The 27,654-nt window shown below is 44.3% G+C and overlaps 1 protein-coding gene and 1 long non-coding RNA gene across 5 annotated transcripts in view; both read left to right on the forward strand.

The window, feature by feature from the left end:
- PDZD2 (PDZ domain containing 2) overlaps positions 1-27,654 on the forward strand; it is a 196,910-nt gene that overhangs the window by 79,328 nt on the left and 89,928 nt on the right. The window contains exon 1 of one of the 4 annotated variants that reach the window (XM_052670571.1): positions 1,458-1,592. The exons of the other annotated variants lie outside the window; for them this stretch is intronic. The gene's annotated coding sequence lies outside the window, so the exon portion shown is untranslated. Of the gene's footprint in view, positions 1-1,457; positions 1,593-27,654 lie in introns of those variants that run through there. 4 annotated transcript variants of the gene reach the window in all.
- On the forward strand, positions 1,713-4,311 carry LOC128074596 (uncharacterized). The gene is made up of 2 exons (XR_008203238.1): positions 1,713-3,548; positions 3,750-4,311. It is a non-coding gene; the product is annotated as an uncharacterized LOC128074596 (long non-coding RNA).

Genomic DNA, 27,654 nt, shown 5'->3' on the forward strand with positions numbered 1-27,654 from the left:
TCCAAAATAAGAGCTGGGAAGAGGTGAGGCCAAATTCCCACAAATTTCAATGGAATGCGAGCTCCTAAATAGAAACTGTGAACTCCTTGTGCTGCTGCTGTGAAATGGTCAATGTTTTGGGGCTTTCCTGATGCCTAAGCACTGGACTGTGTGTCCATACAGAGCACTTTGGCCTTGCCTGGGCCAGAGCAGCTTGTCTCCGTTTTTGTCCCACATCCAGCAGTCACACAGAAGATTGCATGGGATAACCCCTGATGTCTCTTCTCTGTATATGATTATTAAACAGTAAGGGAGACAAAAGGAGGCACCCTGGGGTGTGAATCCTGCTGCACGGCTTCTTGTAATGTTAACCAGGTCATGGGGATGAGACAGAAACCGGTTTTAGGGCAGAGACTCAGGACAACTTCTTCTCTCTGAATTTTGCATTCACTTTTGCACGTCCTGCTTGATGGAGCGCTGCAGCCTCCTCGCTGTGCTCAGCATCTGAGCTCTTCTCTGCCTTTTAAATGAAAGGGATGGTGAGGTTTTTTCTCAGGGGATGTCAGGCCATGAATCATGGCTGGAAGAGAGGCATTTCTGGGTTTGCAGTGTTGAGCCCCAGAAAGAGACAAATCCTGAAGATGGAAAGCTTTCCCTGAGGTCGGCTCTATGTATGTTAACTATTGGCGCATTCCTATTTGACTCCTAATTTACAACCTGTGCTCTCCGCGAGCAGGGGCACCGACTGACACCGCCCTCTGTCTTTCGGCCCAAGGAGCAAAGCCGAGAGTCTCTTCTGCCTCCCTCTCAACACCTGAAAGGCTGAGAATCATGCTGAAAATCCTGAAAAACGAGAGATGGTGATTTCTGCATAGGGTAGTATTGTATGGCAGAGAAAGGGCTCCTCTGAACAAAGTGGAGCAGTTAGAGGGCAGCTAGAACACAGCGTGGGACTCAGTGGAAGAGTTTCATCCTTGTCTTGATTACAGACTGCTCACTGCATAGGTAATTGTGTAGTTTAGCCTTTATGAGTGAAAAGATACAGTACTGAGTACCAGATGACTGCTTTTGGGACAGCCATGCACCTGAAAAATGTCCCCGTGATGTTAAACCGCAGCCCACAATGAAGGTGCTTGGCTTTGGCACATCAAGCTGCACTACAGGGAAGAAAACAAACCCTGTGAGCTGCATGGGGAATTTTAATTTGGATGCCCCGAGTGGAAACATCTCCGAAGGGGAGAAAGTGCACGAGAGCGCGGTGTGGTCGGAGCGAGTGCGTAGCAGCGAGAACCGCTCCGGCCGTACCCACTCCCATAGGAGAAGCCTCGCGCTCGGAGCTGGGCGGGCAGAGCCGAGGTTGCGGGGCGGGTGTCGGAGCTCCGGCGCTGCGCACTCCCGGCGGCGGGAGCTCGGGGCTGCGGGAGCGCGGAGCTCGGAGCCGCGGGGCGGGGCGCGGAGCGGGGCCCTGCAGCCGCGCCCGGGAGGAGGGAGGCGGCGGCGGCGGCTCCGCGGCGGTAGCAGCACGGCGGCTCGGCGGCAGGTGATGAAGCGGAGCCGCGGGCGGCGGGGGACGGCCGCTGCCAAAACGCGGAGCCCGGCGGAGGCGCGGAGAGGTGTGCGGAGCCCGGCGGCCGGAGCTCTGGGGAGGCTCCGGGGATACGGGGCGCGAGGGGCCGGCGAGGGGGTGCTGGGGGGTCGGTACTCGGGGCTTCGGGCTCGGCGCTGGGCAGAAACTTTCGTCGGGGCTCGCGTTGCCGAGGGGACAGGGCTGTATCCCAGCGCGCCGGGCAGTGCCATTGAGGATAACCTCCGCAACTCAAGGCACGGAACGCTTTCCCGTGGGACGTGTGAGGACTGGATTTTTAAAATGAAAGCGCTGCTGAAAGCCTTGCAGAGGAGCTTCCTTTGGCAAGCTTTCGTACTGGAGGCTTTTCGTAAGGGAAATATATTGTCTTTCAATTGGATGCAGAAAATAGAGCTGAATGATCGTTTCCTAAATCCAGCGTGATTCTTGCTTTCGTTTAGGAGAGCTTTTGGTGGCGTTCGTGTGCCACAGACATCCTGCACTCTAAATATCTCCTGATCCTCTAGCAAAGAAATGTCTGTTGGTGTTCAGTGGGTTCTGTGCATGTACGGCATAGGCATACTTAGTTCCTACTTCACATTTACTTTATGGAGATGCAGGCTCAATGCTTCTGCTCAGCTCTGCATTTTGACAGCGTCCTCTCTTGCAGCTCAACTGCGGGGGGACCTTCAAAATGAAGCTAACAAGTAAAATATGCTTTGAAATGGAGTGCAGATGGGAAGTGTCGAAGTGTTGTGTTGCACAACAGCCTGCTCTGTGTGTGTGTGCTGCGCTGCTCACACAACTCTTGGTTTTATGTGTCCGCGATCTGAACCCCGTGCTGCTCAGAAATAGCATGTGGTAGTACCTCGACCAGCAGCAGCTCTGGTGAGAAAGGCTGATTCCTCTCTGTCCTGACAATGTTTCTGACACCTCTGGGCAGCACATTTGTTAGGAATGTGTATGTATCCTACATTATTAATTCCAAAATATTGTCAGTTGTTGAATAAGATGATAAGCTGGTGTTTTCTGGCTCAGGTAGGTGTTATCTGAACTTTTCTTAGAGGTGCTTCATTAGATATGTTTCTTGCATCCAAAAGCATTATTGTCAATTTCCATTTCATATGGACTGATAGTAGCAGACTGCTAGTTGCACCTTCAACAGCAGAAACTGGGGCTCTCTACCTCGCCCTTATCTCCTCATCTCAGCCTTTCTTTAGGGAGCATTTCTGTGGCATTATCTCCTGGCTCAAAAAGGAGATGCCTCCTCATGGAGGGGTGTAGAGGGACGGGAAACCTACAGCTGGTTTTGGTAAAACTTGGGTAAGAAAAGTAGTGAATGCATTTCCTCATGTCACTGACCTGCGTATCTATTGCAGCAATGTGCCTCCAGCTTTTTCGTGGGGAGAGAGCTTGTGTCTCTTGTGTTACCTTTTCTGAAATCTTGAAATGATTTTTGACATAGTGACTAAATATTGTCATGGTATTTAGAAAATCAGTTTAATTCTGCGTTCCTCACATGGCTGTGCCGGAAGGGTTAGTCATCTAGCATGATGTATCTCTGCGCATGTGATTAGGTGGAAATGTGTTAAAGATATATGCTACGTATCCTAATTTTTCTGCATAGTCAGGAAAGTATGTTGCCTGCACATTATTAATCCTCTTGAAATAGAAAACCTGTGTCAGTACAGAAGGATCTTACTGTGATTTAGCAGATGTATGACTGTGTATGGACTTTAAGCTTGAGCAGAGGGAATTCTTCCTTTGAGGAGGATCTCATCCCCAGTCTTTAGTGGAAAATCATTTTCTTCACATGCAAAAGGCATGAAAAGTAAAGAGCATTAACCCTGATTCTGGTACCTGACTTCCCTCTGACATCTGTATCTGCCCACCTGTCCCCAGAGGGAAGGAGAATGTGGCAGACTTCGGTCTGAATCTGATCAGCAGTCCTTGAGCTGTGACTGTGGGGAGCGGAGCACAAGGTCTAACTTTCTGAAGCTTTCAGGTATGTAAAATGCCACAGATGCCTTTTGTTTCTATGTAAATGTCATGTGTATTTCAGCAAACACTAGGTAGCCTGGTGTATCTCACTGCTATTTAGTACTTCATTATTGTTTTATAAACCACGTGGGCTTAGGGTAAAAACTGATGGAGAAGCATGGTGTGGTACAGCTGGTACCTATTGTGTTTTGTTTGTATGGCGCAGTGCTCTTCTTTGAATCCAAAGGAATGGAAACATCATGGAATTTTCCTCCAAGTGATGGGTGTGGAGCTGTTATAGTGGCTGTAGCTCTAACTGTGGACATTTGAATTGTCTGCCATGGGACAGTGTCCCCTGTGTACATGCAGAGAATTTCCTCCTTGCTTGCAGTTTGCCCTGGGACTGTCCCTGGGAAGAGGACAGCCTCTGGAGGGCTGTGGTGGCCCAGGGCTGCTCTCTGGTCATCTGGAGCCTTTCCCTTGAGGCTGAACTCTGGCATGTCTCTGAAAGCCTATCTGGTCTGTAGTTCACTGCAGAAGGAGAAAAAAAGAAGCTTCTGAGCAGATGATACATCTTACAAGGTCTGCTTTTAGTGTCTTACTATGCTTTGTGCCTGCTATGACCGCAGAGCCACCACAAGCCCTCTGGGGCTGAGCTGAATTATTTTCTGCCTTATGTAGCACCAAGAGAAACATCAACTACGAGAGGTTACAGCTGCAGAACTTGTGTGTGCGGTGTGTCTCGTTCAGATGTTATTTCCTTAATAAAATTGCTCATTTGGTGTAAAGAGTTGTTGGCTGGTTTGGGCTTTTTTTTTCTTATGTTTTTTCCTCTCCTTTTTTTTCAATTCTCTTCCTTTTAGCCTTGGGATATAACTGTCAAATTGTGTTCTTTCTTTCTGGCTTGTTTTGTGAGTTAATTTAAGGCACAGTCCACAGTCCTGGAAGAGTGTGATCACAGAGAACTTGAAGTGGTAGCCCATTTACACGTGTGGGTAGAAATGGATGCTTCAGTGGGTACTGCATGTTCTCGAGAACAGCAGGAAGGCAGCAGCCCTTGGAGAATGTTTCATAGGATTTATCTTGGGAGCTGCTTGCAGCTAGCCTCATGAAGGTAGTAAGGGCTTTGGGGAAGTTTGTGTCATCTGAAAATGCTGTGCATTCATAGAAATGCTCATGTAGGCATACTCTCTTAGGCTGATAGTCCTGTCCCTTTTCCCAGTCCTTCTTTCACACTGCAGACCTTGTCTCATGATAGCTGAGGCTCTGATGGAGACTTGCCACAAAGCCCAGGTTACTGTTAGTGTGGTGCTCAGCCTGGAGGCAGGATGTGGTACCTCTGCTTTGCCTGGTCATGGAATTGTAGTATGGCTTGGGTTGGAAGCAACCATGAAGATCATTATTTTGCTTGTCGTAGGAGTGCTGTCAGTTCTAGAGTGAATGCACTGAGTGTTTTGCTGGTCTAAGGACCTGTAGCAGCTTGGGACTGCTAATGAGGCATTATGCCTTTGGTTAAAATACCCTGTGGAATTCCATTGTAGGCCAGAATGAGTGAGAGCTTAACCCCGGATTCGGTGGAAGTGTTAACCATTTGTGCAGCATGCTTCATAAAAACTGAGTGATCACTGACTGGCATCACCTGTCATTTCAGTCAAAAGCTAATCCAGGTCAGGATCCTGTTTTGGAGGCACAGGGAACTGGGATTCATGGAAACACTTCTTAATGACCCACATTTGCTCCATTTTGTGTCCCAGAGGCGTATCTCCGGCATTTCTGGTTCTGGAAAAGTGGCTGCTGCACCATGGATTGTATTGGAACCAGGCTAACTGGAGCAGTGTAGATCCATGTAACACAAACAGAACATCAGAAGTGGCTTTGTTGCTCGTAGACCCCTATAGAAGTGCCTTGTTGCTCCTAGGCCCTCACAGGCAGAATGGCTGTATTTTCTGAGCCCTCCACTGGAGTGGGATGGCCAGGTACACTGGCTCTGGAGCAGGTTACATCCATTGCATGCTTCAGAGATTTCTGTGCTCCTAACAACAGAAGAGGGACTAAGACTTATTCCAGTGCTTTGAGAGAGAAGTTCAAGGCCACTGCAAAGGTACGGCTGTTTGCATAGCTACTAGCATTGCTTTCTTGGGGCTGTGGTTCACATCGGCATGATTCACTTGATTTGTCCCATGGCATCCTAAGTGTTTCCTATATTCTGGAGAAGTTCTTGACTCTGGATGAACTCTACTGGTGCTGAAGATTTGCAGTAACTTGCAGAATTTGACCTTTTGTCTCAGCAAACCACTGTGTGGCTTCCAAGTACTACTGTGAGTATGTACAGGGAATGTATCTGTAAATCCCTGCAGCTGCTGGTGAGCAGGGAAAGGAGCAGGGCAGCACTGATGTTGCTGACACAGGAGTTATGGGTAGAAACAGGAATCTCACCCTACTGGGCAGGAAGGAAATACATTTTCAAGTTCTTGTCCACAATCCAGAACAGTTTAGGAGTGCATTAGTGGGGCCAGACTGGTTGTTGCCAGATAATCTTGCAGTTTGTCGAGAGCACTATACAGGAAAGGATTTTGTCCTATGTCTTTGAACACTGACCTTCCTCTTTTAGGGACAGGATCTTTTGCGAGGTGGATTGATCTAGTCACAACTCTTGTGCTCTTCTAGTTCAAAGCTGAAAGAGCAGAAGGGAGAGGGGATGAGGCAGATAAAACAAGAAATTACAGAGATCCTTAAACACAGGCTTGTAGAAAACAACTTTTAAAAGAAATGTTTAAAATAAGAATGACCACAACATGTAAATAATTTGCTGAGAGGTGATCTTCCAGACACAGAATGACCATTGCTGACTGCTTGGCTTGTGCTGTATAGTTTTCTGACTGGCTTGAGTTTATGGCTCTTTCCCAGATTCTTAAATGTGAAAATATTTAATTAAAGTGGCTTCTTGAGTCCATCAGTCTTGACCCATGACCTGGAGATAAGTGTGATTGCTGAGTTCATACTCATGCCTTTTCAGTTTGGATACAGAAGGAATTTGTTGACTGCTGTTTGTGAAGTGGCATTTACAGTGTAAACTGCTTCTGTTGCTTGGGGGGTAATAAGCCAACTGATAAGAAATCAGGGAAAGTTGCTTTCCTCGGTAAAGTAGAGGTTATATCTCAAGGAAATAAAGCTGTGAAGGGTATAGAAGTGCATTGTGTGTAGCGTCACCTCAGTTTTTTCACGTCCATGAAATAATGGACAAAAAAGTAAAGTGGTAGTGGTAAGAGCCACCAGGCACCACCTGCTTAGTAAGACCCAGCAGTGACGCAGGAGTTTTTTGAAGACTTAATGGATCTGCCCTGGTGAATTACCCACGCTGGCATTTGAAGAGCAGACTGAGGACGATAAGAGTGAGAAAGTACTTGTGGATGGGATAGAGAAATGCTTCTCTAGGGAAGGGATGCTTCTACAAATGCCAGAGAAAGAAAATCTCTGTGAAGTGCCTGCTGGAAGGGGAGATGAGCCGAGATTGGGAGATTGAGTTTGTTCTCTCAACGCAATTGTGTTAACGCTCTGTTCCTGCTTAAGTGACACCTCTGACGTAATGAAAGCTTTCTGGTCTTGCTGGCTGGCTGAGTCGCTGAAGGGAGGAATAGCAGGTGCTGAATTGAATCAAAGCCAGATCCCCAGGGGAAGAACTGGATGTCTGGTCCACGCAAGGAAGCTCTCAGCTCTGCACAATCTCTGCTGGTAGCTTTGGCTGTAGCTGGTGTCCTCAATGTGGGCTGGAGGTGGGAAGCTCCTCTTCTGTCAAATGCAGAGACGTAGTGAAGACCTAACTTGTGTTTTGCAGGAGTTTAAGGAGTGGTAAAGAAACTACAGTGTGGGCTAAGACTCCAGTGTTTACGTGTTACAGGGAAGTGTACGTGTGTCCATACGGCAATGTCTTCTGGCTGCCAAAGGTGTCACTGGGGTCTTCCAACGGAGCTCAGGAGTTGTAGGGCTTCAAAGGGAAACCTCGCTTTAGGCTGCACTCTCCAGCTGGACTTCAGTGGAATTATTCATGATTTACACCATTTTGCTGGAATGTGACTGTTCTCTCCTGGCTGTGGGCTGTGTTTTGAACTGTGGATAAAGGCAGACAGCATCTCGTGTCTAAAGTCCAGCTGCTGCAATCCTTTTAAAGTCTTGCCTTCACTTAAAAACCATGGAGTGCCTTCCAGAGCATCTTCTAAAGCAGAAGTTGAGACTAGCCAAGATGGTTTCTGAGGTTATCCTCCAGGGGAGAAACTTCTAAAGAGGCCGCCACTGAGCTGCAGTACTTGAGCAGCCTTCCGGAAACAGCTGCTAGAGATGCAGAAAGCTGAACTGGAATCTGGTTCATGGCTGAAAAGTTAGTTTCACCATTAAAACTAAAATTTAAGAGAGTCCAGCTGCCTGCAAAATGCAGCAGCTGGTTGAGCAACCAGGACAGTACTGGAGGAACATGGGAAAATATGTGTTGTATTGTCTTCCATGAGCCCTTTAGAAACAAACATGATTGTTGGCCAGAGGCAGTTGTTTGCTTTGTAGGTGAATTGCAAGAGAGCACTCCAGGGATGTGAGAACTCATGCTGGTATTTTTAAAGAGACTTTTTACTACAGCTTTTAATGCAGATCTCAAGAGCAGGAACAGTTTCCAATATGCAATACCACTGCTGATCAAAGCCTCCTGGCTGTGCTTAGTTAAGAGTAGGAAGCATCTGTCTTTCGTGTTGCAGTGAAGTCTGAGATCTACCCACTGAACAGGGTGTCAGGTGTTTTAGTCCCAGCTTTGCAGCCAAATGACAGCAACAGATTGTGGCCAAAGAGTGAAGGGAAACGGAGCACTTGTCTTTCTATAAACTTTTGTCTAGTGGCCCCTTTTTTCCTTGTGACCAGAGAGTTGAAGCCTCACCATGACTGGTGAATACTGTGCATTTTGATAACAGGTTTGAAGCTTGATGGAAGTGAAAGCTACCTCCAAAACTGTACCTTGCTGTGAACAAAATAACTGCTTGTGGGAAAAGAAAACCCAGAAAGAGCTGGTAGTGCTCTTTATGGCTTCTGTTTTCTAAATCAGATGGGAAAACTGGCCTGGAAGAAAAGCATGTTGGGGCAGTCTTCTGTTGCATGCAAGTGGTTATTAGCAACAATTGTGCATGCACGTCCTTTGGAGTCTGTTTTGGAGTTTCTACTTATTCTCCCACAGAGGCAATTTAAACATGCACTGTTGAGATTATTCTGAAAGTATAAACATCCATAGGTTCTCTCCTCCAACATTTGGAATGGCATTTGTATGTACACGGCTGCTTTGAAAAGTAATGCCTCCTATTTCCTTGTATTGGCCTATGAGATCAGAGGTGTATATTGGTGGTATGACAGTAGAGGTTGAACCTTCCCACTGGAATTCTGTTACGTTCCATTTACCGTGTGACAGATAGCAGCTGAGAGGCAGTCTGACAAATGGCATCTGACATGAAAGTGCAGATGAAGCAAAGATATTTCTCTTAATTTATCTGTGCAGAAAAAATGGCATCCACTGACATTCATCGGTGCTGCCTGAACGTTTATGGAGAGCAAACAGTGGATGTGAGTAAGAATTAAGGAGCAGACTACCATGGGTGACTGTGTTGTGGGTGTATACTGCAGTCTACTTGATCAGAAGGAGGAAGTGGATGAGGTCTTTTACAGACAGCTGGAAGTAGCCGTGTGATCTCCAGCAATGATTCTCTTGGGGGACTTCTGCCATCCTGATATTTGTTGGATAAGCAACTCGGCCAAGCACAGAAGGTTTGGTTCCTGTAATGCATTTATGATGTAGGTGGTGAAGGAGTTGACAAGGAGGGCTTGTTTTTAATAACAAGGAAAGGCTGGTCAGGGATATGGTGGTTAGGAGAAGCTTGGAATGCAAAGCTTGGGATGCAGCGATGAAGCATTGAGAAGTTGATGGAGTTCAAGATCTCATGTAGAATAAGCAAAGCAATTAGTAGAATTGATACCCTGGACTTCAAGAGAGCCAATTTTGACTTCTTCAAAGACCTGCTTGGAAGTGTTCCATGGGCTAGAATGTTAGAAGGTAAGGGTGCCCATGAGAGCTGTTTTGTGCTTAAACATCACTACTTCCGTAAGAGTAAGAAATTGGGGAAGGCCACTGAGGCCATTGAGTGGATGGTGAGGTGGAATAAGAACTAAATGGAGGTGGGGGCAAATGGATGCAGCTGTTCTGGTGGTATGTAGTGATAAGACAAGGAGTAATGCCCTAAAACTTGAATACAGGAAGTTCCATGTGGAAGAACTTTTTTACAGTAAGGGTGACAGCACTGGAACAGGCTGCCCAGAGAGGCTGTGGAGTCTCCTATGGAAATATTCAAGAGTTGTCTGGATGCCTACCTGTGTAACCTATTGTAGGTGCCTGCTTTAGCAGTGGGGTTGGACTTTATAATAGTCGCTTGAAGTCCCTTCCAACCCCTGTGATTCTGTGAACACAGTGAGGTGGTGAGTGGTATGCTTCAGCAGTGAAACTGTCATAGCAGTTGTGAACAGTGGATCATCTTCGCTGGTGGAGACGTCTGTGTGTGGCATGCCAGCTCTTGTTCATTGCTAATGAAAATACGTAGGTAATGGTGGTGGCTGTGTTGAAAAACAGTGTTATGTAGGTGAGAATTTGCTCTATCAAATAGTGTTACTATGCTCTTTGTATCTGTTGTAGTTTCCATGGAAATAAATAGGAAGCATTACTTTCAGGGCAGTCTGTATAAATATCTGAGCAAACTATTTTTGCATTTTGTAGATATGCAGGGACTCTCTGCTTATCCCACTTTGATGCAGCACTCTGGCACCCTTCTCATGCTCCTTTGAATGTCTGCAGAGGATCTGTCTTAGTTGTGTCAAAAGCATCAGTCATGGGTTTTTATAGTGATTGACATTAATTAGCTTCTATGTTTTCCCGCTCCTCTCCCTTCTTCACCTTTTTACCTTCATGTTTTTCTGTTGGAACAGAGTTTAATTTGGAAAAGCAAGATTGTAAATGGCCCTTTGCACCTGCCTGCACTGTTAATTTTATTGGGTAATACTGTGTAATAGTGAGGAATTCAGCTGTGATAGTTAATTGCTTGCTATCACAGTGCTGATTTGTGCTGAATTGCTTGCTATCACAGTGCTGAAGCCTTCGTCAGCGGCCATCTCATCTCTTCCCTCCAAAGCCTCATGCATCTCCTTGCCTTTACCAAAGTTTTTCTTCTGTCCCTGATGACATCAAGTCAACTGGCATGCTTTTCACCAGTCTCTACTCCTATGACTTGGTTAGAAAAAACCTTAGGTTTTCTGAGGAAGTGTCTTCCCTTTTTCACTGAGCACTAACTCAGGAAACCAGTCCATATGTAAAACAGCTTTTATTGTATGTTGGTAGCGTGTATCTCAGCTCTCTGTACACCTTCAGCATCATGCCCCTCCAGTGATGGCACAAGACCTGGCTGCAGGTGAAGGATGGTCTAGCAGGTCTTGGGGTAGTAATGCAGCTCACACATCTTGGTCAGTGGATTTGTGGACTGTATGTGATGAGAATCTCTGTTACCAGCATTGGCATTGGACATCCTGCATGACTGGCTTTGATTTGGGCTATCTCATTCAGTTTTCTTGCACTGAACAATCAACCTCCTGCCTTATTTTTCCTTTTGGCAAGCTTTTCTCAACATGCATTATTTTGATGAACACAAGCCTTTTTTCAAATTCCAGCCTAAACCTCTTTGTGGCTGGTTTACATTGCCTTATCTTTCCCTTTCTCATCCAAAGGGAGCCCCCCTTTTCCTCCAATACCAAAGCCAATTTCATTTTATCTTTTTGTCTTATGAGGGAGGTTATTTTACTGAACTTTTCTTGCCCTATTTCACTTTCACTTAACCTTTCCTGAACTCAGTAACCTGAAATCACATTGTTCCAGCTAATATCTTACTAGTGTCTTGTCTGTTTTCCCGTGCCTCACTGAGACCTCAGGCAACATGTGGCTTTTTTACGGTCTCGCCATGAGCACCCAAGTCTTTCTATATCATTTCCAATGGTTGTTGAGCTCCCAAGCTGTAGAACATATTTCTTTAATCCCAGAGTGCATGACTGCACTTGGCTTGATCTTAAGCTGCGCCTCCCATCAGTTGTTTTAGTCCTCAGATGTTCTGAATAAACTTCTGTGCATCCTCTTGAGTTGACAACTTTCCCAGCAGTCTGTTTTCTGCAGATTCCATTTGCACTCTCCTACTTTCCCTACCAAGGGAATTAGTGAAATTGCTGGATAGCACTGTCCCAAGGCACATCTTTTAGGAAATTTGTTTATCATTTGTCTTTCTCACCAGAATTTCAACATCTGCACGAGCTGCTTTTCTTCTGGATTTTGGGAGGTGGAGCTTGGTTTGGTTCTAGTGTGTGTCCTAAGTGGTAAACAGGATGGACTGCAGATCTGTGCTGCAGGCAAGCTCTGCATGTGCAGGGTGCTGGCAGGGAGCTTGCATGTGCAGTGCATGAGTGGGGATGGTAAATATTTCTTCTCGGTGGGTGGAAAATGGCTCTGTATCCTGGTCTGTTATCAGTGCTTAACAGTTCCTAGGGAAGGCTTTTCTTCATTTCAAAAAAATTACTGAAAAATTATAGATACCTGAAGCTGGTGATTTCAGTGTAAAATGAAGATGGCAATTCTTGTTTATACTCTTACTAGTTGTAGGAATGACCGGAGCTGAAAAATATCAACTCCATCAGCATTAAGCGCTGCAGACATTACTGAAATAGTATTGTCACTGTCTCACTTGCTTATCGGAGTGTGCTCCCTGTCAGAAGTGGTCTTAGAAAGCTTTCTGTGTCCACTGCTCAGCTGCTAGTGCCAAAAGACCAGAATAGATAATCTCTGTGGGTCTCATCCAAGCACAGTTCCAGCTGGGAGAGGTGCTCTGTGGTCTCTCAGAGCTTTAGGTAAGCATACAGCTTTTTCTACAAATAGCAAATACACCAAGTGGGTCATTTAGAGGAAAAAGAGGGAAACAAAAAAAAATAAAAAAAAGAAGAAAAGCTAATTTTGGAAGCATTCATTGTATGTGCGTAAAATGGCCAATAATCTGAATTATTAATGGGGACTGTGACAGATCTAGGGCATTGGCTTTATACATTTCAAGAACGTACATGTGTGTGTCTGAGAGAAAAGGCCATTCGTGTACAATGATCACAATGATCACTTAAATCAGTGTTTGAGGAAGGGCATCGAATACTCCACATCTGTTCTCAACTGCGACATTGCCTTTGTTCTGTAGCTGTAAAGCTTACCTGGAGAATTTTAGCAAGTAAAGTGAGCAAACAAGCCTATCCTGATAGCTCTGCGGGAGATTAGAAACTCAGTGGCATCTGCAAGATATTCAGCTGAGGCAGTGAGAGCCTGGGCTATGCTGATTTGAAAATGAACAGCCATAAAAATTCATATGTGACAATTTGCTCTGAGTGTGAGTACTTGAAGGGACACTTGTATTAATGTGTGGAGAAGGAGTCTATCTTCAACTGATTCAACTGATTATTTTTTTTCCTGTTAAAGAATGATCTGAAGGCAGGATTTTCCTTCATCTCTGGCATCTGTTTCCTTTTGCTAATCTGCACATCTTCGCTGAGCGGGATGCCAGGGTTGGATTCGTGGAATCTCTGTTAAAGTCACTGAGCAGCCATATTATTGGGTGGATTATTATTTAATGGGTTTTAGTGCCAGATTTATTTAGTTTTTTATTTTTTGGCACTTGGATCCATAAAAGCCAACCCATTTAAGTTGTGTGGTGTAGTCTTTTTATAGCTTGCTTAAGAAAATGTTCTGTTTGAGATCCAAATACTTTCCATGAAGTTGTGGAAGCCCCAGTTCTAGCAGGGGTTATTTAAGGGAACACTTGTACGCTAGGTGGCCAGCATAGGAAGCTTTAAGCCACAGCCTTAGATCTGCTGAACCGTGAAGCTTGTGCAAAAAATCCTTCCCAAGCAATGAGCCAGATTTTGTGCTGCCACCTGGATGCAGCTGGGGCGTAAATGGTGATGGGAAGGGGAAAGGCTGGTGGGGAGGATTGCACCAGTCTGTGAGAGACCTCGCAGAGAGGCCTTTCAAGACCTCGTTACCACAGCTGAGGCATTGTGTGGGCTGCGTCGCTGCATACCAGCCTGGGAATGTTAACCAGAGTTATAATGGGCTCTTAGTGTGACCCCGTGATATAAAACAAACTCTTCTAACATGTGGTTGTGGCTCGCATGTTGTCACTTCATAGCACTTGCAGTTTCAAAACAGATGCCTGAAATCACAGTGGTTTTTAGGAACACGATGTTCTCCCTGAGGCCTTCTTCCCTGTGACGTGGTTCACTTCTCCACTACCTGGGGTGCTGCAGGGACCCGGCTGGGTCTGCTGTAGAGCTGCTGCTCGCGGATCCAGTATTTCAAATGCTGACATTGCCATGAATGAGCTTCCCACGGTGCTCAGCCTGAGAGCAGGTGACGTTAATGTTCCCATTGGAACGCATGAGGAAGAGGCAGCTAAGGTGAAGATGAGCAGCAGAAACACTGGATTTGTCTTACCGTGTTAAGATTTGAGTGTTTGATGTCTTGTATCTTAGCTTAATTTAAAGTACACACTTAGGCCTGGCTTGTTGATAGAAAGTATGCCAAATCTCTGTCACTGAATTTACAGGCAAGACATGAGGCCAAAGTTCTGTCTTAACTCCAGTACAGGATTTTCTTCTAATAGGGATGCTAGAGCAATGGCTTATCAGGATTTGGGGGCCAGATCCTCTCTTGGAATAAAAAAAGCTAAGCTCATTTACAGCAATTGAGCATTAATCTCTGTAAGACTTTTCTAAAGATATATTGTGGTGAACGTAAGGAGGAAGAGAGCTCATTATTTTCAGAGAGCTGACAGACCAGCTACTGCACAATTACCATCGCTTTCTTTTTAATCACATGACTTAAACCATCGAGTGGCCACTGCAGTGGTGGGGAGTGTGAATGGATATAGCCAGAAGCGCGACTGGGACGATCTTCCTTTGTTGCAGTAAATCTTGCCAAGTAGCAAATTTTCAAAGATCAGACTCTTGAAGCATGGGACTGAAGTTATGATCGACTGGAGGACATTCATGGCTTGGTAAAGAAACACTGATGTGTGAAATGGTAATTGATCCTGGGAGCACCAGGAGCACTGAGCCAGGTCATGTTATCTGCAGATTCCAGTGCAGCAATGGAAACTATACGAATGTTGGCACAGAGGGTTAAATGAGATTAACTAACCAGTTTCTACAGGGATGGTAATGAAACTAAATACTGTGCTCAAAACTGTTGGGGTGATTCATTGGAGAAGTGATTTAACACGCCAGCCTGACCTCCATGCAGTTGTTGCACAGATGCAGCCAGTGTTGCTTCCCTTAGAAAGGGCTTGCTGTGATTTATAGCTGCTCCATGTCTAACCAGTCCCCAAAAGATACTTAGGGAGCTAATGGTGTTTCTTATGCACCTGTAGCTGTCATGTTAGTTTTGAAGATCATCTATGCATCTTACTTTCTGGGGAAACTTATTTTTCTGTGTCAAAAAGGCTGCTACAGACTTCAGTTTCAGAAAAAAAATAAAAATAAAAATCCCCACCTTGCTGCTGTTTTTAGATGTTTGCCTTTGGCCTGAATGACATGTTTCACCACTAAGTCCTAAGAAAACTGGTTTTGTGTTGGTAGTTAAGTAAGTAAGGCTTTGCAGTAGTGAGATTGGGCTTTATGCCTCTGGGTTCTCTGGGCTCTTCCGTATTGTGTGATCTGCACAGAGCAGTATGTGCTCTCTGTCCCCACGGGCAACTGGAATTGCAAATTTGGAACTGCTTATGTTTGTTGGTTTGTTTGAAGATTATCCAGAGTCTATTCTTTTCTGCTTAGGGGTGAGAAGATCCCCTGAAGAGACCCTTCTTTTTCCCCTTCCTTCTTCTTTTCTCCCCTTTTCCTGTCCTGTTCTTTACAGGAGCAGGTTACATCTGTGGGACATATATGGAGGCATCTACATTTTGCCTCCATTTTGCCATTTTGCCTTAATCGTGTCTAATAGCGTGTAGGAGAGTGCATTCACTGCTGACTGGACCTCACCAGACATCTCACAGTGTTCCCGATCCAGTGTGCTTGCAAAATAGTTCGTCATCTCTTCCAAGGCTGTAGAAGCCACCAATATGAATGGGACAGATATCATCATTGGAAACGTGAAGAAATTGAAACTAAACTAGAAGCCTGTAGTAACCAGTGCCTAAGGCAAATAGCTAATTAGCTAGTCTTTGCTCTACCAATTCCCTCTTGAAATCAAAACTGAACAAAAATCTTTTTGTCCTTGGAGTTCTTAACTGAAAGTAGTTCTATTAACAGTAATTTTGGAAGATCTGCAGGTAAATTGGTCCTTAGATGAGAATAGAGCTGTTCTGTTTATGTGGCCCATTTGGATTAGTAAAACCATGTGTTCAGTGCAGACAGCATGCTTTGCTGAGAAGTTATATGGGAAAACTAGTATGTGAAGCTGGGAGCACGGGGGGCAGTCCTGCAGAGGAATGTGACCTTCATGTAAACGCAGCACAAGAAACTCTAATGTAATGAATGTCCTGGATCTGCACATCATGAGGCTGACCCCCAAAATGGAGGTGTTATGAAAAGCCCATCCCAGTGCCTACATCTGCTCTGTGCTGAGCCTGCCAGCTGGGTGCTGGAAACTCCTGGTGGAGCCAGACCATGTCCCAAGCTGCTGGGAAGTCCCTGAGATTGGCTGCAGGTTCTTATTCTCTTCATTCCAGTGTCTTGCTTTGAACAGTTGTCTGTTGTGTCTGAAGACAATTGCTCAGTTCTTCAAAACCATGGCAGGACCGTATACCAGTTTGCTGCTGCATAGTGACTGAATCTTAAGTCTGAGAGTTGGTAGAGCTGCCTCCCCCTTGGCATCTGTGTTGGATTTGGTCACAGTGGTGCTTGGGGTTAGTGTCAGCCTGGTGAGATCAGCTGTGGGATGTCACTGATGGGCTCCTCCGCTCCATCACCTCCTGCCCTGATTGTGTTCTCTTTTAACTTGCATTTTACTGAAGTTTGTCTGTGCTTGTAGGTGTTTTGTGAGATTGTGGGATGGCAAACAAATGCAGCATCCCAGGCTTTAATTAGATGACTGAGTACCAGTTATATTCTGTGACAGTTTTTGTGATAGTCTGAGTGGTGTTTATATTGTTTTAGCCCAACTTTGCAGGGAAATGGAGGTTTTAAACATGCGACTACAGGCGGTGTCCTGTGAAGCTGTTTAATAACTGATATTTATGAGCACAGTCGGAAGCACAATTGTTACCTGACAATGCAGGACATCTTCATTTAATCAGCATGTCTTCAGCAAGCCCTGGAAATGCACGTGCAAGGCGGTGATGATGTAAATTAAAATCCCACTTCCAAACGCAGGTGGGGACACACAGTTGCAGCTGGACAGAATTGTAGAGTCCTCTCCAGTTTCCCAGCACTGGAGCTGCAAACATGATTGCTGCTCCTGCTAAAAAAGGGAAATGGTGAGAAGTGTTTGTTTTGGTTTGGTTCTTAACTCCCCCGTACTTTTCATCATAGCTGTTGGCTCTTGCTTTTTTCTTGGCATTATGTGATTTGTACAGAAGTTACCCACACGAGCATTTTGCTGGCTCTTCCTGTCCCATTTGCCTTGTCATGTTGTGCTGTTTGCTGTATAAACATCCCAAGATGATGTTTAAATCCAAATAAACAGAGTTGTCATAGCAATTAAAAGAAAATTGTGGAAGCTCTTTGTTCTTGTGTAACGCCTCATGTGATACCACATTCATAGAGGCTTTCACTATGGACAGAAGGATGGCACTGTTTGGAAGAAATGAGGAAATCTGCGTATCATGAATGACTTGCTAGTTGTCATGGAGCAAAGTTGTTGCAGCTCTTCCTTGAGCTGTTTGGTACCTTGTTGTCTGGGTGCATGGTGTAGGACAGGCGCAAATCCCTCATAGTCCATTCATTTTAGTCGGTTGTTTATTTTCCCTCTGGATTGTGCTGCTTGCTGTGTGATTTGTGGTGGGTCACTTCTGGTCTCTGCTTGGCAAATGAGCAAAGAATCACTGTTCTCTGCTCCTGACAGCACTGTGGCCAACATCAGCTGACAAGTGCTTATAAAGTTAGGTCAGTGTTACTCCACTTTCAGATGACTGTAGTTAAAGAAAAATTTATAACTGGATAGGGTATTTTATTTTATTTTATTTTATATTTTTTTATTTTGTTTTATTTTATTTTATTCTTTGAGTATTGATTGATTGAATTTAGCTGAAGCCAATATAATTTTGGACAGATGAGAAACAGATTTTTTGTGAGAATTCCTTTTGTGTATGTTTGGTTTAAGAATGCTTTTAATACTTGGCTCAAAAGAATTTAATCTTTTTTTTCTTCAGAAGAAGATCACTGTATAGCATGTTGTGCATTAAAGTTAATACAGGTATTCAGAGTGCATGACAGGTTTTTATATATAAATTTTTAACACAAGAATACCTTACATACCAACAAATGCCATCAGCTCATTCTTTTCCTTCACTCTATTGTCAAATCATTTCAGGTCTTTAATCTTTTACAGACGTAGTTTCTTAAAAACAGGAGTGCAAGTCTATGATTTATATTACGGTTCCTTTTTCTTGAGCAAATCTTATCTCGGGGCAGGTACATTAGATATGAACCTGGCAAATGCAAAGTGTTGTAAGTAATTAGCAACTGCAGTTTCAGTGCAGAGGTTGCAGAAATAAGGTGCATGTGTGTTTTGGAAAACATCCTAAAATGTGAATGTCAGACTAGTTGTAAGTACTGGACGGATTTGAATAAACACTAAATATGCAGCTAACCTGGGAGATGATGCAGAATAAAATGGTTTTATGCCAGCAGTGTACTTCTGGGATTTTCAGGATTTAATGCAGAAGTCATTTGCTGAAGTTGGTCGAGCGCTGTGCAAAAGGCCAGACTAGATAATTGCAGAGGTCTCCTCTGACCGTAGCAGCTCTGAGTTGGGTAGCACCAGCATGCTTCCAGCAGCGTAGACACAAAATGTGAAAAGTCCTTGCTCTGAAGAGTTTGTGATCCAAACAAGATAGATGCAGAATAAACAGGATGTGACTGAGAACTGCAGAGAGGAAATGACTGGGATGTGATTGTTTGTGAAACTGTAGTCTTTGGGGGAGTTCTGTAGATTTATAACCTCTGGGTGTCTCGTAAGAAATGAGCTGAGAGGAGGACTTTGAATGGACGGAGTACACAGAGAGAGAAAATATGAAAGGCATTGCATGCATTTGGACACTTGGGGAATGGAAAAAGGCCCCCACGGGTGGACCAGTCAGTGTCCTTTTTGGTGGGGATGAGGAAAATGACTGTGGGATGCTTTAACTGTAAAAAAAACCCTGCTCAGTCTGGGTTTTTATGCTCTGGCCATTGAGAAAGAGTTGTCTGCACCCTCCCTTTACTGCATTATGTTGGTGCTGGTGGCCCTGAGGAGTCTGGTACCCGCTTCACTCCTCCACCCAACCCAGGGTTCTGCACTACAGGAGACAGTCCCCTTGTCTTTTAGCAAAGACAAATGCAGGAAGGGTGATTGTGTACCCTGGGAATGGCGGAGGTTTGGGACTGGGATGTCAGCTGTTTCAAGCCTGACCATCTGAGGTTGCTTCCACAAACCAAAGCTGCAGCAATTAACTTTGGGAATCCCCTTTTAAAAAGCTTACATTCAGCATTAGAGTTATTGATAGGTGATTAAATATGCATTATTACAAGGGTCACAAGCAATATATTTAATGCTGGCATTCCTGTCTCTTGCCATTGTGTCCCTGTGCAGGTGTGCATGGACTGGCAGCTTGTTGGTGGGGAGGCAGTTACTGGTTGGTGTGTGAGGATCAGACACACATGCATGGCCAGCTGTGAGCTTAACTGGGATCTCTTGCTTCTTTGGGACCTCTGGATGGAATTACCATCCAAATAGAAAAGACCATTACAGACTGTATTGTTCTGTTTAAAATATCTTTTAAGCTGCAGGAATTCCACATGATAGATTCCTTTTTCCATGTGCAATGAAAGCATTTTAAAGCCAGTTTAAAAAACCATCCATATTAATTTAACTCTATAGGTGCATTTTGAAAGAGTATTGAGAGCAGAGAAAGGAGACTTTGGGAGCAGGCCTTTTGCTGCCTCCCATCAAATGCCAGAATTTGTTAGCAGATGAGGCTTTTGGATACATTCTTTACAGTCAGTGGATTTAGAGAGGTTTCTGTCTTGTGATATAGGATACGAGGTACCTCTGGGTGCTGTTATCTTTGAAATTTGTGGAGGGGTGGATTGCTGGGTTTCTTCAACTGGAGGAGACAACCAGTAACACAGGTGTGCCTCCCTTCCTTACCCCTGCACACCATGGGTGACTTGTAGCAATGGAAGAAATAGTAGATTTCACCAGGAGCAGGTAGGTGTAAGCAATAAAGGAGGCTGGTGAGAGCTTGGCAGGGTGATGCCTAAAAGCTAATTTTAAGAAATTAGCTTGAGTTCTTCTTCTGCATAATGATTGTCTTTCTCAGGTCAGTTTTGCTGCAGTCCGTCTCACTGGGGTGGTTTCTTTGTTGTGTCTTTTTCTGTGTCTTTGCCCTGGCTCCTGCATGCTCCCTCAGCTGCTGAACATCTGAATGTGGGACTTTCCTACTTTTGAGTATCTGGAAAGCACCATCCTCATCACGGGTATTTGCTTAAATGTTTCTTAAGCCTATGGGGCTCTGCTCCTGGCAGCAATCCACAAACGTGTAAGTGGGTAGGCTTTTTGCTGTTTTTGTTAGAGAAGGCTTTGGCAGTGAAACCACAGCCTGTGAAGTCTACCATAAGAATGAGGATACTGGGCCACTTAGCAAATACTCATGAGAAACCACTCCAAATGTATGTGTGTACAGCCAAGGGAGCTTTAAATGAGTAGCTCCTAGGGATGATCCACGCAGTCTGCCTTGTGTCTCCAGTAACAGCCTTTAGCTGAAGTGAATCATTTGGGATCAAAAATCATATGATCCATGCTTCGACTTTTTGGCTTCCCTCCTCTCTTGCTGTGGGTTGATGCCATGATAGAGGCCCTGTCCAAATAACACCTGTTTAGTTAACAGATGTTAACCAAATGGAATAAATTCCAGCCACTACTGATCATAAGTAATATTCCCAACTCTTTTTATCACCCACTCAAAGAAGTGAAGTATTCTGTTATTCACGTTTTCCACCCCTAATTACATGGAGAATATGATGTTGTAGAAGACCTCATAGCTGCAGGTCTTAATCCAGAGTTTTGGATCAAGATCTCTTGCCTTGTTTCCTTGCGCTGCTTTGCACATGGGGGTGACTATTTCTGTGAAACCCCTGAGAATACTTGGTGCACATGCTTCTATGGGGAATCCTGTTTTGCAGCTGCCAATTGCTTGGCAGCAGAAGCACAATTCAAGGAGTAGGCCAGAGGGAGGCCTGAACTGTCTTCAGACCTGAACTCATCTGGAACTGCTGTTCTGTGTCATCTTTGGAGGGAGCAGCAGCCTCAAGAAAGAGCATCTCTGCAGCTGGGAGGAGGGGGAGGCAGGGAGAAGGGCATGAGAGGGTGTGAAGGCCCGGAGGAGGCTGTGGAGGGAGTGAGGAGTTGGTACATCCTCCAGATATACCCTGAGCAAGATGATGACCACATCTGGTCTCCTCCGAGAAGTCTGGTGATGTCAGAACTCTGGGGCTCTGGCTCCTTCTCATATTCTCTTATCCAGATCTGGCCTTGCTTCAGGGCCGTGCATACCAGTGGCTTCCTCTCTTGGCAGTGGCAGTTGCCCTAATAGCTTCTTCTTGTTGGAGAGCATCATGTTGGTCCACAGCAGTGACCTGCTAGAGAGAATGCTTGGTAAAACACGAGTGTACCAATTCCTATCATTTGGTCACCCTTACACCTCCTGGAGATCTCGGCAAGAGACGAGTTTTTTTTGCAGGTCCTTTCTTAGGATCATGAGGCTTTTATTTTCACCCGCTGGCCTGGTTTTTGATCTGTAGCTAAAGGGAGAGAGCATTAATCTTTTACAGCAAGGCAGAAGTCCCATGAAACCAGTCAGATCAATCCATCTGCTTTTTGCGAGAATAGCAAAATTCAAATGAGACTTCTTATCTGCACAGCTTGTATATTTTGGAGTTGGGTTAATTGCCCTCATTAGCCTCATTTCGTGAAAGAAATGCTCTTGATCTTAGCCCTTGTGCCATAAATACAATCTGGAACAAGTCTGTGAAAATAAATAACACATTGATAAGGTTCATGCAGTGAGTTCTGAATACCCTGATCCAGCAGCATCTGTCACACTGACCGTTTCTGCCTCTCCTTGGAGAGACCCTTCAGATTGTCTTTTGGACTTCACTGGTAGGAGCTACCAGTTAAAAATGCAGTCCACATGATTAAGAAGTACTGCCGTCTCTGATAATATTCAGTGCAGCTTACATTTGTCAGACGCTGGAATCTATTTACTGAATTCTTTTCAGACAAGTCGTTTTTGGCACTTGGTAAAGTTTCCTTCCATGTGTCCTCACTGGCTGAATGCTAATTTATTCAGAAAGGCTCAGCTCCAAATACATGAGACGGTATTTTCAGTCTTTCCTACTGTCTGGACAACATGGTTTTTGGAGACTTTTTTCCTTCTCTCTTCTTTGTGCATTAATGTCCTTACTTGTGTGGTGATAGTGATGTGAACGGTGTATAATTATGTTAAGTGACACAGTGTTGTAATGGGAACGTGGATCTCCACTGATTGGGAAAAACTGGATAAGACCATTATATGATACAGTTCTGTAAGCATGGTCAAAGTACCTTTGACAGATGACATCTCTGAGTTTTCTATTCTGTAGTGATTCCTCTACCTCTGAGAATACAATAAATTAGCTGATCTCAGCTGAATTGTCCTAAATATTTTGGTTATTTCTGATGTTTGAACCAGTAGCAGGAACACAGGAGAACTGTGAGAAGGATAGAAATTATAGGGTATGCAAGAATAGAGATTTGGTCTGAAGTGGCAGTTGTTTCCATTTTGTCTGACCTTGTGTCTAAAAAGAGGCTGTAGACCTTCTTGAATGACATTTGAAATTTGTATTCTCTTAGACTAAGCTTTTAGGGTGGGAGTTGTTTCTCCTTTACTTCTCTTCTTACTACCATAAACAGTTCAGATGTCTGTGTTGCTCTCAGCTTTGTAGTACCTGATTGTTCATGGCAGATTAACAAAATGCAGAAATTAAAATAAGGAAATGCTTTTGATCAATTTCTATAGACTGTGAAATAAGACAGTGTTACCTGCTCCCCTATCCATGAAAGTGCTTCATTTAAGTGAGAGTCACATGAAGACACGTGAGCAGCAAGATGTGCTCCTATGCTTTGTCAGCATGGAGATGTCCTGTCCTAGCACCAGTCGTGTTTTACATTACAACTTGCGTGTGTACCCTGAATGCGCTCTGTCCTTCCCAAAGCGCTGGAACTGCTGTGCAGCAAGCTCTTGGTGCTGGTGGCCTCATGGTCTCACTGGGGATCTCGGATGCTGATCTCATGCCTGCACCTGCTTTTGTAATTCCTGAACTGCGTGTTCTTAGACTGAATTCCCCACGGGTCTGACTGAGGAGGTGATCTCTGGGTGTGCCAACTGGTTGTGCATGAATGCGCTACAGGATCTGCATGTTTGTTAGTGAGCTCTTGTGGCCGCTCTTTCATCAAAAAAAAAAAATGTAGTCAGAGGAGGTCAGAGGAGATGATGCCCAACTTTCTGTGGTTAGGGCACTTGCTTATGAATAATGAGGGCATTGTTAAAGGCTGAATCCAAATATTTTCTGCTTTGTAGTATAAATTTAGCTTTTTTATTTAATGAGAGAGAAGCTTGAATGCATCCTATTAATTACCTGTTAATTTTCCTTTGTTGCACATGATCTGACTAACACTTCCCCAAGTCCTGTTGAAACCTTTGACAATAAAGGTTTTCTTGGCCAAGACAAGATCTTTTTTCTTGAGACTCAGGTCTTTTGAATCAGTTGAAAATGAGAGCGAGCCAAGGCTTTCAAATTTAAGGAAAGGTGTCTTTTTCTCGCTAGACAATGTCTTTGTCAGGGAACTTGTCACTAAATCTGTCTTCTGGGTTTGGTAGCGCATGGGAGATCCTCCTAGTCAACCAAGTTTGAGGTTGGAGAAAAACAGCCAATTAAGTGGGGAGGCATTGGTTTCACCTGCCTACCACACAGAGCTGGTTGGTGTCCTCCCAGTAAATTACAGCTTGCAGGAGGTAGTGATTCATCCTTGCAAGCACAACAAGTTGCTGAACACTTGTTTGTCTAAGACAATATTCTCACCTGTTTGTACACTTTCTCTTGTACCTGTTTGTACTGTTCTCTTGTGGGAGTTTAGGAGCAGACTGGCACATGGAATTTCTCCTGAAGAAAGAGCCTTAGAAGATAAAATACTTTTCAGTACCACTTGTGTGACCAATAGTCAGAGAGGTGATGGTTGAAATGCCACAGTCCTCCTTGCGACACTCTGAGGTTGCTGTTTAGTTGCATCACTTCCTTCATTTGCTGATAGAGTTGCTCCATGCACCCTGGTGCTGGCATGTGGCTGGGGGTGTGAAAGCACAGCCAAGCATAGCACTGATGGAGGCTGTCCTGATCCTGTCTCTGTCCTTAGCTCATCCCTGGATTTGCTTTATGGCCCTGGGCAATCACATTAATCTCATTACAGGTTTCTCCATGGCACAACAGGGATAATAATGCTGGTGACCTGTGTGGGGCATGGTGATGCGTCAAGCTTTAGGTAATCCAGTTTAGCATGTGGATAAATAAGGAATGCCAGCTGAGCCCTGTTTGCTGATGAAATACTTGTTTCTTACCTCTTTGTGGCTCCAGGGCCATGAGAGAGCCCACAAACATGTGGGATGTACCCTCCTTTCTCTTCCCAGTGCAGGGACCAGTAAAACCTGCAGCAGCCTAGGTGACAGTCCATCTCAGTGGTGGGACCCTTGGTGTGGTCTTGTTGTAATGGTGTGCAATCATCAGAGGGACATCAAAGGAAGCCTACAGGACCATGAAAGTAAGTACGGCTGTTGCAAAAATAGCCACAACAAATTGGATTAAGCTTCAGAGAGAGGATACTGCTCTTACTCACCACTGAGTGACAAGTGAAATGAATTTAGGCCTCGGAATATCATGACGTGATTTATTAGTAATCACTTCCATAACTTTTCTCATCTACAGATCTTAAGTGGCAATTAGTACGAAGGCGAGAAAGTATTATTCTTATTTTATTGAGGCACAAAGACATCAAATGACCTGCTGCAGGGCATTTCATGAGTCACTGGTAGGGTTGGGCATAATGCCTGCTTTGAGGAGGGTAATTTTTGTGCCATTGGTTCGTGTCTCCTGGTGCCAGTTGTGTATGTGATTTGGTTAATAACTGTGAACACGACTTGAAATTTTATGGAATTGTTCACTGATTGCAGGTCGAAGTGTTGCTGGAACTTGCTGCTAATCTGTAGGCTTGGTATAGCATAATTCAATTAATCTCAAGTAATATGTTTCTCCTTCTAAACACCAGTGGACATTTCTATTGCTCTCGTTAACAAATAGATACCTGCATTTTTTTAATGGGCAATATGAAAAACTGTCCAACTTGTAGCGCTCTGTGGGTGTCTTAGCTTTTATGAAAGTAGTGTGCTGCCTTCTTGGAGCAATCAGCCTATATTGGAGCTGTTTTTCCTCCTTGTCCAATTAAGCCAGATAATTAAATCTACAGTTTTAGTCACAGCCTGTATTTTTAATCCTGTAACTGAACTCAGCCTGCCACAGGAAGTTCTCTGCATTTCTCAGTACAGCAAATCCCTGATAAACATGGCATTAAATCCAGTCCCATGCTGCTTCTCCATATTCATCTGTCTTTGCCTGGCCCAGTACATTTACATTAGCGTTTCCTGTGCTAATGGTTATTTTATTTAAATGCCAGATGTACTGTGATTATACTCTTAGCTCAAAGTACACGAAATTTTTTTAAGTGTTAGATTTAGTTACCTACCATAGATGTTTAGAGTATGAGCACAAAGTATGTTTCTACTGAAGCTGCCTAGATCTAATTTGACAATCAAATATTAAGCTGGAGGTTTCAGGTGTGAAATGGCAACATCCCTTCAAAAATACTAATCACTTCCTTGCTTCTGCATTCATTGCATGCCCTTTGTTAGAGAGGAGAAGCTTTTAAATCAGCCCTTGCACCGTACCTTAAGGGTGTTTTGCACTTGCTGAATGTAGGTGTAGTGGATGATGTGACAAGGAGCTGAACCAAATAACTTGCACCTCTGAGAAGCTTTCTGCAGCAGTGCTTAATGAATGTGATCCAAGACGCAATGTTTGAAGGTGCTGCAAATACTCCTTAGCTTTGAGGTTAAAGAAATTCCAGACATCTCCTCCTGTTTTAATGTTTGCCTTAATCCTTCACTTTGGAGGTAAAGAAATTCCAGGCATCTCATCCTGCTTGAATTTTTGCCTTGAAGTCTGTGATACAGTAATGGGGAAAAGCATGGACGTCTTTACTTTTTCCTTTTCCATACCTGAAACACTTCGTAACAGACACTGCCTTTGGGAATGGGTTTAACTAGGTCTTGCTATCTTCATTTTCAGCTGAATTTATTGTATGACATGGGTGAGGCTTGCACAAGAGACCAGTTAAACAAAGATATATGGAAAAAAAACCCCATACAATGCTTGGGTTGCTTTCTGACACTTGAAAATGGAGCAGATTCCTTAGTTCTTAGCTGAGATCTTTGGTCTGGTCAAGCAGAGGCCATGAATAAAGTATGTTGGCTGGATTTTTCCATGTCTGTACGAAATAAACAGCACTGTCAGCAGAGCATTTTTTTGAGCAGCGGTGGTTCTTAATCTTGCCTTGGGTTGTTGATCGTAACCACTCGTGTTTCTGTCCTTTCTGTAGCATCTAGAGCCCCCCATCTGATGTTGCTGGTTTTTGTGCTGCCAAAATGATGTGATAGATATAGGAATCCTCATGTGAAGCCCATGGTAAACCCATCTGAGTGCAGGGGCACCTGACAACCAACACTAGATCTGTTCATGCCGGGATCATCCCCCTTGCCAACATGATGCAGAAATGGACTTTTGTTAGATGGCACACACATTCATGCTGGATTTATACCATGCACAAAAGAGCAGCACATAGATACCCACGCTACTCTTTCATTTTGACCTGGCAGGGGCTTAGTGGCATGGTCCTTTGCAGTCAGCGCAGTGCAAATCCCATTTATGTGATCTAACACTGAGTTTGCTTTCTTGCTAAACAGTGGCTGGAAGAGCTGGGTTAATTACACTGGGAGCAAGTCTGTATAATTGCTTTTGAAACATAAGAAGTCAGCTTGGACATTTCAGCCTGCGAAATAGGTGCGTCTGCGATGGCTGTATCGCATTGTTTTCTGCTCCCATTTGCGTCATCAGGAGCCCTTTCACCACATCAATATGACAATTTATGTGATATATGAGGCTTCTGTATGTTTATTAGCTCTCATTGATTACTGTCTGTTCTGAAGACAGATTATTAATTAGCACAATGGATTGCTAGACTGGGGGAGTGTGTCCTGTGTGATGCTAGCATGGCCTGCTCCCACATCTGGAAGAGATTCAATGAGGGATGCAGCTGTCAGCCATGTAGTTAAGAATGAGGTAGGGTCAGCGATACAGAGTTAGCCTTCCTGCCTTGTAAAGGAAAAAAAAAAAAAAGAGAGTTTAGAGCAAGGACAGAAGTGCAAACGAAAACGCGAAAACATCCCCCATTTTTAGAACGTGATCCCAAATGGGCAGTACTGTTAAAGTGATGCTGGCTCCCACGTTATGTGTACTGGGAGAGAGCTTTCAAACAACTGCCTTGGTATCTCATGCTGTTTCTCTCCAGGTTTTTGTTTTGTTTTGTTTTTCTTAAGGAATGCTGTCTTCCCCCTCTCCATTTATTAACTGTTTCCTGAGAGGAAGAAGCTCAGTGCAAATCAGTAGCTCAGGAAAAAAAAAAAAAAAAAAAGCCAGTAGTACTG

This window comes from Tympanuchus pallidicinctus, unplaced genomic scaffold (genome assembly GCF_026119805.1).
Source record: "Tympanuchus pallidicinctus isolate F22 unplaced genomic scaffold, pur_lepc_1.0 scaffold9, whole genome shotgun sequence".
NCBI lineage: Eukaryota > Metazoa > Chordata > Aves > Galliformes > Phasianidae > Tympanuchus > Tympanuchus pallidicinctus.